Raw genomic sequence first — 9,598 nt, forward strand, 5'->3', positions numbered from 1 at the left:
GGTACCATGGCCCAGCCAAGTTGACAAATAAAATTAGCCATCACACTCCCCCACCCCTGCCCAACCAAGGCCCTCTGGGGCTCTTTGAAGAGTCAGGTTCTCCCTCGCATTTGCTCTGCCAGCTCCCTTCCAGGCTGGGCTGACCCTGAGGTTCTCCCCTGCCCTGTTCTACCCAAAGAGACCCCAGCAACCTGAACTCCTCTTTCCTGGATCTTTCTCTTTCCAGCCAGGCAGCCCTCCCCCCCCCCCCCCCCCAACTTTGGCAGCTCCCAGAATATTCTCCCCAAGAGTCCCTCCAGATGGAATCAAGGGTTGACGGCTGTGCCCAGAGGATGGGAGTGGCTCTCCCTGGCCCCCTCCTCCTGTTCCTCCCTCCCCTGCATCACGGCCAGCCTGGACCAGCAGGAAACAAGATTAGGAGCTTAATACCTCGTTTTATTTTCTTCTAGAGTTTAACACCATGTGAAATTATAGCATTATTCTACCTGTTTATTGTTTGTCTCTCTACCACCAAATCATAAGCTCCAGAAGGACAGGGACTTCATCCCCAGAGCCTAGCCCAGCGTCTGGCACAGAGGGGCTCAGAGAATTTGTTGACTGGATGAAAAACATTTATGGAACTTCTCCTTTGCTCAGCACGTGCTGTGCCAAGCTGTGGGCATAAACTCAGCGGGCAATTTACAATTTCAGAGCATCTCCAAACACCTGCCGAATACACTTCACTTCTCTCTCCTTGGGAGCTAGACCCTCCCTTCCACGAGGACAGGAGTCATCTTCCCTCCTCGCTCCCGGAGTCTGCCCACAATTGAGCGTCCCAGAGCAGGAACTGAGTCTCTTTCAGTCCCGGGAGGAGTATGCGCTGAGTCAAAGAGGAGATGCCTGGGGTCTAGGTGGAGGAAAGGGAAGTGGACACGCTGTTCAGCCCTGTGCGGACTCATGCACAGTCCCAGCAGCTGCAGAGCTTTGCAGAGGAAAGGGGCCTGGGGTGTGTTTTAGAGGTAGAGTTCCAACTCTGCACCCAGCTCTTCCTGCACCTCTGGCTCTGGCCTTGGGGACTGCTGAGGGCCATCTGGATCCGAAAGCCAGCTGGATCCCAGAGGGGCACTGTTGTCCCTCTCCCCTGACGCTGCGAGCCTTGGCGACTAGGACCAGCAGCCCGGCAGCGCCACCTGGCAGCCAGCGTCGCTCAGCCAGCGCCGGGAATCACGGCCCTGGCCAGGGTCCCAGTGGGAGGGCAGACTTATGCTCCACTTTAGCTGACTTGGCCGGTGGGACCACCGTGCACACCAATAACTAATCCTTCTTACACAAGGCAGGACTCCAGTTGGTGCCCCTTTTTATTTCAAAACTAACATACATTTATTATCAAAAACACAAACAAAAAGAAAAATCCTCCATATCGGGTTGCGAGATAAAATACAGGACATCCCGTTAAATTTGGATTTCAGATAAACAACGAATAACTGCTTGTTCTAAGAAATTATTCGCAGTTTATCTGAAATTCAAATGTAACTGGAAGTCCTGTCTTCTTATTTGCTAAATCTGGCAACTCTATACCCACAACCTAGTTACACTCTAGTTAACACATTGAAGTGTATTTATATAGGCTTTTTTTTTCTTATCCCTGCATGTATATTTTTTACCCAAAAAGGAGGAGAGGCTCATAAGGTAGACTCTTTTGCAACCCGATTTCTCCATTTAACCACATCCCATGAACATCTTTTCATGGCATCGAATGTTCTTTTATAGCCTCGTTTTCCATGCCGACATCATGTAAGACTCTTAAACATCTGGAGATTATTACAGCTTCCTGATCCCCTATTCTTTTTTTCCAGGCCTGACTGCCTGGAATCCTTCATGGCTTCCGGTGCTTCTCCACCAGGCAGGCCATTGGTAGCACATGGAGCAGGTACCACTCTGAATTCTGCAACACTAGTAAGCAATGACTGAGACTTTCTTCGGAGAAGCACTACGGCTCCAGCCCAGGAATTAGATTGCATGGTCAAACACCTTCTCTGCTGCTCCTCGCTCCCTAGCTTCATGGCCTTGGACATGGCCTGTAACTGCTCACCCGCAGCCTTCTTGATTGCAAATGGGGCTGGCGATCATGGCAGAGCTATTGTGAGGATTAGACTTTCTCTTCCCTGCTAGATTGCAACCTCCACGTGGGCAAGAAGCTTCCATGTCTATCACGGTCGCCATTAAATCCTTATAGAAGATGCTCAATGCTTGCACATCACTGGCACTCAGAAATACTTGTTGACGAAATGACCAAATGATGGATGCTTTTCCACAGACTGCCCACTTTGGCGGAGATAGCGCAGCGCTGTCAGGATCTGTTCAAATAAATTGAGGTATATTAAAGATTTTAAGAGTTCATTTGAGCGAAAATGGATTCTAGTTGGGCTGCCCCAAACTGGAAGTGCTTAGGAGAGCTCAGCCAGTAGGAGCCAGGGGAAAGACACATGGAGGCCGTGTGGAAGCAGAGAAAGGAAATCATTGGTTGACTGTAGCTTAAAGCCTAGTTAGCTGCTTGTGACTGCATGTCCTTAGCATTTTGATTTTGTAACCCTGGGGCATTTGTGGGCTTAGATTTTGGTTTGCTTACGTAGGCCACCACAGTTACAGCCACCTCATCTAATGGTTTCCTTGTTTAATTAATTTACCAGATCCGATCTGGGTTCTAACCACATGCTCCTAAGCAGCCAGATCAGCCTGCCTGCCCTCTCCCCACAGTAACACAGCTCCCCACACTTGCTGCTCTGGGAATTCAGTCATTAGCGTCATGAGCAGCAACAAAGATAAGTCTCTCCGATATCTGGGAGCCAGGGTGAAGCGGGGGTGGGGTGGAGGGGAGAGGATGAGCTTCCGGTCAGACAGACCAGACTTGAATCCTTGCTCTGCCATTTTCTGGCTGTTGACCTTGTATTAGTTTCTTATTGCTGCAAATTAAAACAATGCAAATGGGTTATCTCACAGTTCTGAAGGTTGGAAGTCCAACACAGCTGTCACTGGGCTAAAATCAAGGTGTTGGCAGAGCTGTGTTCCTTTCTGAAGGCTCGAGGGGAAAACCCATTTCTGCTATCAACTGAATGTTTGTGTCCCCCAAAATTCACATGTGGAAACCTAATCCCCAAGGTGATAGTGTTAGGAGGTGGGGCCTTTGGAGGTGATTAGGTCATGAAGGTGGAATCCTCACGAATGGAACTAGTGCCCTTATAAGAGATACCCTCAACCTCTCCCACCACCACGTGAAGACATAGCGAGAAGATGGCCATCTACGAACCAGGAAGTAAGGCCTCACCAGGCACTGAATCTGCATGCGCCTTGATCTTGGACTTCCCAGCCCCAGAACTGTGAGAAGCAACTGTCTGTTGTTTGTAAGGCCCCCAGTCTATGGCATTTTGTTATCACAGCCCAAGCCGACTAAAACAGTTCCCTTGCCTTTTCCAGCTTCCGGAAGCTGCCCACGTTCCTCGATTCACAGCCGCTTTCCTTCCCTCCATCCTTAGAGCCAACACTCTGACGCGCTTCTATAGTCACATCTCCCTCTGGCTCACTCCTTCCCCTCCCTTTTAAGGAACTTATCATTGTGTTGGGCCTACCTGGATAATCCAGGATAATCTCCCTATTTTAAAGTCAGGGATTAGCAACCATAATCCCCTCTGAAACATTAATTCACCTCCACCAGGTGACCTAACAAAGTCACAGGTTGCAGGTATTAGGACATGGGCACCTTTGGGAGGCCATTATGCTGCCTACCACAAATCCAGAGTAGTTATATAACCCCCAAGAGTCCATTTCTTTATAAAGCTGAATTCCTTCAATGTTGGGAGCAGGGATCAGGGCCAGTGATTATATTAGTCATCTATTGCTGTGTAACAAATTGCCCCAAAACTTAGTGGCATAAAACGCTATTATCTCACACCCCTTCTGAGGGTCAGAAATTAGTGAGCAGCTTAGCTGAGTAGTCTAGTGCGGGGACTGTCGTAAGGTTCAGTCAAGATACCAGCCAAGGCTCCAGTCATTGGAAAGATTGGCCAGGGCTGAAAAGCTTCCAAGATGGTTCCCTCAGTGGCTGTTGGCAGGAGGCCTCAGTTCCTCGCACGTGGACCTCTCCACAGGGCTGCTTGTGTGTCCTCATGATGTGGCAGCTGGCATCCCCTAGAGAGAGTGATCCAAGAGAGGAAAACAGAAGCCACAGTGTCTTACCTAGCCATGTACATACATTACCTATTTAAAATAATTAACTGGGGCCAACCCCGTGGCTGAGTGGTTAAGTTTGCACGCTCTGCTTCAGTGGCCCAGGGTTTCATAGGTTCGTATCCTGGGCGCAGACATGGCACCACTCATCAGGCCATGCTGAGGAGGCATCCCACATGCCACAACTAGAAGGACCCACAAGTAAAAATGGTACAACCATGTACCAGGGGGGCTTTGGGGAGAAAAAGGAAAAATAAAATCTTTAAAGTAATTAGCTAATTTTTCAAAATAAATAAAAATTGCCCACAACATTACTCAGTTTGGTCTAGTTCTGAAGCTTCCAAACAGTATCAGCAGAATCTTTTCCCGAGCTGAAATTTTACAGGGAATCTCAATATAGCAGCCAGATACAAGGGCAAGTGTCTCCAATGGGGGCAAGGCCTGAGGACCGTCTATGCACCTCTCACTCCTCAGTTTACAAACCTCTCGATTTAAGCATTTCTCTGAGCTGGATCTTCCTGACTTTTCAAAGCTGGAAATAAGAGCTTTCGTGAGATTTGAAACGGTAAAAAGACTATTTTCTCCTCTGCCTGTAGTCTTTTCTTCTCAATGTCCCTTTATTATGAAAACATTGCATTTTATAAATTTTTTAGTCAGAGAGTTACCAACCTTCAGAGGAAGGAAGGAAGAATTAGTCATTTGGTTAGAACAGAAATTCTCAACTTTTTCTCACAGTGCCCTTAAAACTGTGTACCCAGTGATATCAGCACCGTGGTGGAGTGAGCTGTTCCCTTTATCTCTCCCCCTCCAAACTACAACTAAGCAGATATTCGTGGATCAATGGAGGACACCCACACAGCACAACAGGACGCCTGAGAGACCCAGGCAGCTATACATCTGAAGGAGGATGGACTACCCCTGGGGAGGTGGTGGAGCTGGGTGAGCACTCTCCAGCCCCCTGGCAGCCCTGTGCATGCATGCAACTGCTTTCCCAGCTGGAGCGCCCACAGCACCACTGCAACCCCAAGGATGGGAGCACGCCTCTGCTGTACTGTGGGAACAGGTGATGGCAGACCTGAGCCCCCGTGTGATTACTTTCCCATCTGGTGGGAGAGCCCACAGTAGCACCAAAGAACCCAGGGAGCAGCCCAGGCTCAGACTCAGTGGGGAGACCCTGCTCACCAAGTACAGTGGCTGGTATGACCCAGGAGGAGATGGTGGCAGATCTGCATGCCTGGGTAAAAGAGTTCCCAGCTGCTGCAAATGCCCATAGCACTTCTGTGGCCCTGAAGGAGTTAGCGTGTCTCAGTAGGACTGTGGGAGCAGGCAGCAGCAGCCATGAGCCCCCACATGGTCACTTTCCCACCTGGTTGGAGAGCCCACAGTGCCACCACAGCCCCCGGGGAGTGATCCAGGGTCAGATTCAGTGGGGAGGCCCCACCCACCAAGCACAATGGCTGGTGTGACCTAGGAGGAGATGGCAGCAGATCTGTGCCCCAAGGCAAATGAGTTCCAAGATGCCACAAACACCCATACTACCACTGCAGCCCTGCAGGGGGAGTGTGTCTCAGCAGGACTGTGGGAGCAGGCAGTGGCAGCCATGAGCCCCCGCATGATGGCTTCCCCATTTGGTTGGGCAGCCCACAGGACCACTGTGGTCCCAAGGAGTGACCCAGGCTTGGACAGGCACAACTGACAGGGGTCACAGTGGGCTCAGAATACACAGCTTCTGCCCAACCCCCAATGGCGGAAACTGGAATCTGCAACCACATACTATCACTAGGCAAAAGCATGAATCCACCCCATCAAATAATAGGAAAAAGTATATTAATACGCCAGACCAGAAGGAAAAAGACAAACACCCAGAAATTCATCCTGAAGGCACAGAAATTTACAATCTAAATGACAGAGAATTCAAAATAGCTATCATTAAAAAAAAAACTCAACGAGTTACAAGAGAATTCAGAAATGCAGTTCAATGAAATCATGAATAAAACTAAGGGATGAGAGAATTCTTCACAAAAGAGACTGCAACTATAAAGAAAAACCAATCAGAAATATTGGAGATGAAAAACACAATGAATGAGAGAAAGAAAAATCTGGAGTCGTAGCTGAGAGCTGGTATTATGGAGGAGGGTATTATGTTAAGCAAAATAAGCCAGACAGAAAAGGACAAACATCATATGATTTCACTCATATGTGGAAGATAAACAAACGCATGGACAAAGAACAGATTAGTGGTTACCAGAGGGGAAGGGGAGGGGTGGGCATAAGGGGGAAAGGAGCACATATATATGGTGACTGACAAATAATAATGTACAACTGAAATTTCACAATGCTATAAACTATCATGACCGCAATAAAAACAAAAAAATTGTACCCAGAAAGATTTGCAACCCAAGAGCCTAAAACAGGTGAGGGGCTCGTCCCAGGTTCTCCCTTCTCCCCTCACCCACCTTTCCGCTTCCCTCTCTATCCCCCACCCCCACCCCAATCCCAGCCAGGATTAGCCTCCAGAAGCTGGTATGACTGAGCATGAGCCCCACCTCTCGGCCTCAGGATATGGTGGTACTTACTGAGTCCTGGCAGACACCTACAATTTGCAGCCAGTCAGGCCTGGGTTTAGATCCCAAACCACCACTCACTAGCTAATTGAATTTGGACAGCTTACTTAACCTCTCTGAGCCTCAGTTTCTGCAGCTATAACTTGGGGATGGTGCCCTCTCTGTTGCTGGGTTGCAGTAAAGATGACATATGTAAAGACCCAGCACACAGAAGGACCTCAGTTAGTGGGAGTGATTATTATTAGACACAAAAGAGAGTGTTAAATGTCCCTCAATATCTGCTCACCTCTTCTTCCTCGTTGTAATAGGATTAACTGGGTGCCTGGCCACCCAAGCAGAGGCCACATTTCCCAGCCTCTTCTGCAGCCAAGGTGGTCACATAGCTACTTCTGGCCAATGGAATGTAAGTGGAAATGACGTGCCCAACTTCCAAGTCAAGAAAAGACACTGCCTTCCCCTCCCTTCTGCCTTTCTGTCCTCCCTCTGGCTAGGAGATGAAGGGTCCTGGGCCAGCTGCCCTGGAGGTAGGAAAGGAAGCCACCTGTTGAGGGTGGCAGAGCCTCCCCACCACACCTGGATCACTGACCTCAGAAGAAATAAATGCCATTTCTAAGCCAATATATCTGAGTCTCTTAATTAAATCAACTTAGATGAGCTGCGAAGGAGTTTAAAGTTTTCAAGGAGGAAAAATTTTCCCTTCTTCCCTTCTAGGTTCTTTGGTTGGTCTAATACTTAAATTGACATAAGAACAATTAACAGGAGAAAAACAAATTTAATTTCACACATACAGGAGCCCCATGAAAACATGAGACTCTAAGGCAGTCAGGCAATTGAGGCTTAGATCCCGTCCTGAGCTAAGGACACGGATAGGGGCCTGGGGCTTCTAAGGGGAGGTGAGCCATTCACAGGGAGATGAGAGGAGAGGATGTTTGACAATCAGATGTTTGCCCTGCCTTGCAGACAAGTCTCTCAGATTAAAAAAAAAAGTTATCTCTGGTGATAGCTCTCTTTCTGGTACAGGTCCCTTTTCTAAATTCTTCACGGATGTTAAGAGAGAGGAAAAAAGGCTTTTCCTAAGTCTGTTGGATCTTCATTGACTTCCGCTCAAAATAATCCACATGCAAAAAAGGCACATTTTGGGGTGGCATATTCTGCTCCCCTTCAAAGTATATGCTCAGGAGTCAGCACTCACTTTTGAATACCAGCTCATAGAGCTCCTGACTTTAGGGCCACTTCTTGCCCTAAGTTTCTCTCTCCCAACAAAAAGCTCAAAGAACCTAGAGATGGCTTGACTCCAGCCTCTGTCCTCCCACTCCGTAAGGTCCCACGGAAGCTGGTAGCTCTGCCACCTCCCTGCTCCTCTCCCCATGCTGTGGCTTCACTGTGCCCAGGGGCGTGGCCTCAGTGGGATGCTTTGTCCATGGCACTTGAATTATCCCTCTGATGAAGAGCAGTCCACTATGTCACACAGTTTAATACGAGGGTCCTCTGATAGCGCTGTCCAGATCAGATAGAACTGACGATGAAGAACACGGTGCTGACCACTGGCGGGCTTTGAGCCATTTTTGCCCCCAGTCAGTGGGGACAGAGCAGGAGAGGGAAGCACCCTGCCCTCCTTACAGGTCAGTTCATCTGTGTTTGGGGAGTGTGGAACCTCTAGTCCTTCCTAAACTGGTACTCGCCAGTTCAAGACTTGTTGATAAAAGCTGCTGTAGAAAGCACAGGTCAAGCCCAGGCCCAGGTAGGGGTCCCTACTTCCCAAGGTAATCTAAATCGAGACTCCTACACTCGGGTCCACCTTTGCGGTGGGGTTGGCAGGTCTCATTCATCCTGGATGAAATTAGCATCATTTTTCAATACAGTGACCCTGTGCCCAAGAGAAAGTCCACCAATGAATTCTGACTCTGACCTTTCAGACTTGCTGAGAAAGGGGGAGCTGGCTGGAAGTGTTCCCAGCGACACGGTCCAGATGGAGGGTGAGCTGAGTCTCTTTGGGCCAAGGATGAAAAACCAGGACAGAGGAACAGAGTCCCCCACCACTGTCCATCCTGGCTCTGCAAAGCCACTGGGACCTTCTGCCTTTACCTGGTCTTCCTGAGGCTCCCTGGCCTGGGGCTCCTGGAGCTTTTAGCGGGATTCCAACACGGGGATTTCTGCTTCACGGCTTGCTTTCCAGAGTCTTTAAATTTTGTATTTTTCAAAATCATTTTAAACAACCTGCTACAGCTCATTAAAAAAACAATAATAACAAAGGGAGAAATCTTCCCCACCATTGAGTTCCCAGTTACTGTGGCTGTCCTGGGTACCTCTGTCCCCCCTCCACAGAGCTCTCTTTGCACACCTTGTGTGCCAGGAAGATAAGGAGTTTTTATGTTTTTTTATGTTTTTGTTTCATTTTGTTTTCCTGAGGATCTTTCTGGCACTTTGACAGACCTCCGGTATCCTATGAAATAACAGAAAATATATATATTGGTCTCTCTGCCTCTGGTTCCTGGCACAGAGCTCCTGAAACCCTCGTAATTTCCTGAGTGATAAGAGCACTAGGAGCATCTTTTGTTCTAATGTTTGGCCTCTGCCCCCAGTTCCTGACACTGAGCCCCTAAACCCCTTCAGATTTCCCAGATGATAAGAGTATGTTTTGTTTTACGAGGCAACTCTGGCTGGGCTCCTGGATGGGGGCTGGTCACCAGAAAAACCAAGACAGGATAAGAAGCTTGGAATTTTCAGCGCCATCCCCCATTTCCGGAGAGGGGACAGGGGCTGGAAATGGAGTTAATAATTGATCAGTCTACGTGAGGAAGCCTCCATAAAACCTCACTAGGATGGGGTTC

At 48.6% G+C, this 9,598-nt stretch overlaps 1 protein-coding gene across 6 annotated transcripts in view; it reads right to left on the reverse strand.

Annotated features, from left to right (window-relative positions):
• GPR55 (G protein-coupled receptor 55) overlaps positions 1 to 9,598 on the reverse strand; it is an 82,130-nt gene that overhangs the window by 66,853 nt on the left and 5,679 nt on the right. Inside the window, exons 3-4 of one of the 6 annotated variants that reach the window (XR_011539821.1) lie at positions 4,010 to 4,164; positions 1,609 to 2,336 (exon numbers count right to left, since the gene is read on the reverse strand). The exons of 3 other annotated variants lie outside the window; for them this stretch is intronic. The gene's annotated coding sequence lies outside the window, so the exon portion shown is untranslated. Of the gene's footprint in view, positions 1 to 1,608; positions 2,337 to 3,898; positions 4,165 to 9,598 lie in introns of those variants that run through there. 2 more of the 6 variants (XR_546492.2, XR_011539820.1) reach the window with 2 other exon arrangements.

This window comes from Equus przewalskii, chromosome 5 (genome assembly GCF_037783145.1).
Source record: "Equus przewalskii isolate Varuska chromosome 5, EquPr2, whole genome shotgun sequence".
In the NCBI taxonomy this organism is placed as follows: Eukaryota; Metazoa; Chordata; class Mammalia; order Perissodactyla; family Equidae; genus Equus; species Equus przewalskii.